This window comes from Herpailurus yagouaroundi, unplaced genomic scaffold, assembly GCF_014898765.1.
Source record: "Herpailurus yagouaroundi ecotype Mexico unplaced genomic scaffold, PumYag 194, whole genome shotgun sequence".
NCBI classification, from domain to species: Eukaryota; Metazoa; Chordata; class Mammalia; order Carnivora; family Felidae; genus Herpailurus; species Herpailurus yagouaroundi.
In genome coordinates, this window is record NW_024412425.1 from 1,922,457 (window position 1) to 1,926,890 (window position 4,434).

At 43.3% G+C, this 4,434-nt stretch overlaps 1 protein-coding gene across 4 annotated transcripts in view; it reads right to left on the bottom strand.

The window, feature by feature from the left end:
- Positions 1-4,434, bottom strand: part of SIPA1L3 (signal induced proliferation associated 1 like 3) — a 238,986-nt gene that overhangs the window by 24,247 nt on the left and 210,305 nt on the right. The window lies entirely within an intron of this gene.

Below are 4,434 nucleotides of genomic sequence, written 5' to 3' on the forward strand. Positions count from 1 at the left end.
GTTTTGGGGGGGTAGAGGACTGTATTTTTTTTAATTTTTTTTTTCAATGTTTATTTATTTTTTTGGGGACAGAGAGAGACAGAGCATGAATGGGGGAGGGGCAGAGAGAGAGGGAGACACAGAATCGGAAACAGGCTCCAGGCTCTGAGCCATCAGCCCAGAGCCTGACGCGGGGCTCGAACTCACGGACCGCGAGATCGTGACCTGGCTGAAGTCGGACGCTTAACCGACTGCGCCACCCAGGCGCCCCTAGAGGACTGTACTTTTATATAACTGGAATGACATTAATACGTTGTTCTGTAAACTTTTTTTTTACTTAAAACATAGCTTGCTCAGTAGCCTCTTCATTCAAATATTTTTTGAGCACTCGCTATACATCAGACACCATTCCTACTGATCTAATCTAAAACCCCAGCTTAGTATCTGAAATGCCGGATTCCCATGGAATTAACACTTCAATGAACCTCATGCTGCTGACCAGAATCCAGCTGTTGGGGACCCACCTGTTTATTCCACTGAGACAAAGTGACTTTTAAAACTTAAATTAAAAAAAAAAATTTTTTTAATGTTTATTTTAGAGAGAGAGAGACAGAGTGCAAGCGGGGGAGGGGCAGAGAGGGAGGGAGGCAGAGATTCCAAAGCAGGCTCCAGGCTCTGAGCTGTCAGCACATAGCCCAACACGGGGCTCAAACCCATGAACCGTGAGATCATGATCTGAGCTGAAGTCGGATGCTAAACCGACTGAGCCACCCAGGTGCCGCCCCCCACCCCCAATTTTTTTTTAATGTTTATTTTTGTGAGAGAGAGACAGAGCACAGGCAGGAGAGGGGCAGAGAGAAGGAGACACAGAATCTGAAGCAGGCTCCAGGCTCTGAGCTGTCAGCACAGAGCCTGATGAGGGGCTTGAATTCACGAACTGAGAGATTATGACCTGAGCTGAAGTCAGACGCTCAACTGACTGAGCACCAAGGTGCTCCTTAAAATTTTTTTTTAATGTTTGTTTATTTCTGAGAGAGATGGGGTGGGGGAGGGGAGAATATGAGTGGGGGAGGGACAGAGAGAGATGGAGACACAGAAGCCGAAGCAGGTTCCACGCTCTGAGCTGTCAGCACAGGGCCCAACGTGGAGCTTGAACCCACAAACTGTGAGATCATGACCTGAGCTGAAGTCAGATTCTTAAATGACTGAGTCACCCAGGTGCCCCTAAAACTTTTAAATTGGGGCTCCTGGGTGGCTTAGTGGGTTAAATGTCTGACTTTTGGTTTTAGCTCAGGTCACGATCTCTGTCCCTGAGTGGGGCTCTGTGCTGACAGTGCAGGGTCTGCTTGGGATTCTCTCTCTTTGCCTCTCTCAATAAATAAACAAGCAACTAAATAATGAAACTTAAGTAAAATTCCAATTCCATTTTAAGTAAGAGGGACTTAGTGAGAAAAGTAATGCCTTTGGCATCTAAGTCAATAAATCCTTTTCGAAGGTCAATTTAGTAATATGAAGGGGTGGGACTTTTGACTATGATGGAATGAGGAGACTGGCAAATATTCTCCCCCCAGAAAGCACAAAATTGACAAAAACAACCATTTCAGCACTCTGGCAATTGACCAAGGGCATATGGCAATGCAAGAATCATCTATGCTTGGAAAACTGCTGAACTTCAGGTAAGAAAAGAGGGACTCTGTGGCATTTTAGCCTGGGGCTCCTCCCATCTGCCTGCCTAGTTCAATGAGTAAGACATTCTGCTATACCAAAATCTTTGAAATAGCATCAAGCAAACCAACACGTGTGCAATGAAAGTTTCAGAAAGAGAAAAGGGCAGAAGATTTGAAGAAATAATGGCTGAAAATTCCCCCAATTTGATGAAAAAAAAAAATCATCTACACATCTAAGAAGCTCCACAAACCCTATGAATGGTAAATACAAAGATATTCACATCCAGGGGCGAGTGGGTGGCTCAGTCGGTTGAGGGTCGGACTTTGGTTCAGGTCATGATCTCACAGCTCATGAGTTTGAGCCCCGCATCAGGCTCTGTGCTGACAGCTCAGAGCCTGGAGCCTGCTTCAGATTCTGTGTCTCCTTCTCTCTCTGCCCCTCCCCTGCTTGTGCTCTCTCTCAAAATAAATAAACATTAAAGTAAAAAAAAAAAAAAAAAAAAAGATATTCACATCCAGAAAAATTTCAAAGTCAAACGGTGAGATAAAAACCTTGAAAATGTCAAGGGAAAAAGGATTCATCATATTCAGGGAAGCAACAATATAATTAACTACAGACTTCTTATTTGAAACAATGGTATGGAATGACATTTTCAAAGTGTGGAAAGAAAAAACCGCCAACCAAGAATTCTGTATCCAGTAAAACTATCCTTTACACATAAAGGCAAAATAAAAACATTCTCAGATAAAAAGACTGAGAAACTGATTGCCAGCTCATCTGCCTGGTGAAATAAAAAGAAGTCCTCAGGCTGAAAGAAAATGAGTCCAGGATCATCTGGCTGGCTCAGCTGGTGAAGTGTGCAACTCTCAATTTTGGGGTTGTACTTTGAGCCCCAAGATGAGTGTAGAGATTACGTAAAAATAAAATCTAAACAAAAAAGAAGAGGAGGAAGAAGAATAAAACAGATAGTGACTCCAGATGATGACCTGAATCCATATGGAGAAATGAAGGATCCAAGAAAGTCAATTTGCAGGTTAGAATAAGACTATAGAGGGGGCACCTGCGTGGCTTAGTCGGTTAAGCTTCTGACTTTGGCTTGGGTCATGATCTTGCAGTCTGTGGGTTCAAGCTGTGTGTCGAGCTCTATGCTGACAGTTGAGATCCTGGAGCCTGCTCTGGATTCTGTGTTTCCCTCTCTCTGCCCCTCCCCTGCTTGTGCTCGGTCTTTCTGTCTCTATCTCAAAAGATAAACACTAAAAAATTTTTCTTAAGGGGCGCCTGGGTGGCTCGGTCGGTTGAGCGTCTGACTTCGGCTCAGGTCATGATCTCACGGTCCGTGGGTTCGAGCCCCGCGTCGGGCTCTGTGCTGACAGCTCAGAGCCTGGAGCCTGTTTCGGATTCTGTGTCTCCCTCTCTCTGTGGCCCTCCCCCGTTCATGCTCTGTCTCTCTCTGTCTCAAAAATAAAAAATAAACGTTAAAAAAAAAAAATTAAAAAAAAAAAGATTAAAAAAAATTTTTTTTCTTAAAAGACTATAGATTTATGTTTTATTTCTTCTCTAACTTCCTTAAAGATATAAGATCATAAAAGGCAACAACAACAACACTATATTGTTGGGCTTATAACAAATGTAGATTTAATAAAATGACAAATACAGCACAAAAGAGGGGGAAAGGAATGTGGCTATACTGGAGAAAAGTTTCTATATTTTATTGAAATTAAGTTACTAAATCTTTTTTTTTTTTTTTAACAATAAAGTCTTTTTTTTTTTTTTGATGCTTACTTATTTTTGAGAGAGAGTGTGCATGCATGCTGAGGGGAGGGAGGAGCGTGGGCAGAGGAGACAGAGAATCCCAAGCAGCTCTGCACTGTCAGCATAGAGCCCAATGCCAAGCTTGAACTCATAAACCGTGAGATCATGACCTGACCTGAAATCAAGAGTTGGATGCTTACCCAACTGAGCCACCCAGGCGTCCCAAGTTACTAAATTTGAATCACACTGTTAAGATGCATATTATAAGAATTTGGGGAAAATAGCTGAAAAAAGCAGGAGGAATCCAAACAGTACACTAATATACATTATTTAACATGAAAGGTGGCAGTAAAGGAAGAACAGAGCAAGAAAGGTAGTGAACATATAGAAAATGGCAAAACGGGGAATGTAAATGCAATAATTACCAATGACTTCTCTAAATGTGAATGTTTCAATGGCCAAATCAAAAGGTAGAGATGTCAGACTGGATTTAAAAAAAAGCAGGCTCTCAGGGGCGCCTGGGTAGCTTCAGATTCTGTGTCTCCCTCTCTCTCTGCCCCTCCTCCACTTGTGTGCGTGCGCGCTCTCTCTCTCTCTCAAAAGTAAATAAACGTTAAAAAAATGTTTTTCTTTTAAAACAAGCAAGCTCTGACTAGATACGCTTTCTACGATTTAGCAACATCTATTCATGTGGCCACAGCTGCAAACTGGTGTGTGGGGGGTTGTCCAGGGAGCCACGGAGTGTATAACACCAGGAAGGGATGGCAGGGTGACCTGGGAGCCTCCCCAGGGAGGCGAGGGCATCTGAGCTGAGAAGTGAAGGATGAGTGGCAGTGGTTTAACATCTGACCTCCCAGAAATCTGTGTGACAGAAAAGCCTGTCCAAGTACTTGTAGGCACACACAAGGATGTTCACTGCCAACACTGTATGTAATCAAGTTAGACGCGCCTGGATGGCTCTGTGGGAGGCGTGTTCGACTCTCGATCTTGGGGCCATGAGTTCAAGCCCCACTACTTAACACAATAAAAACTTAA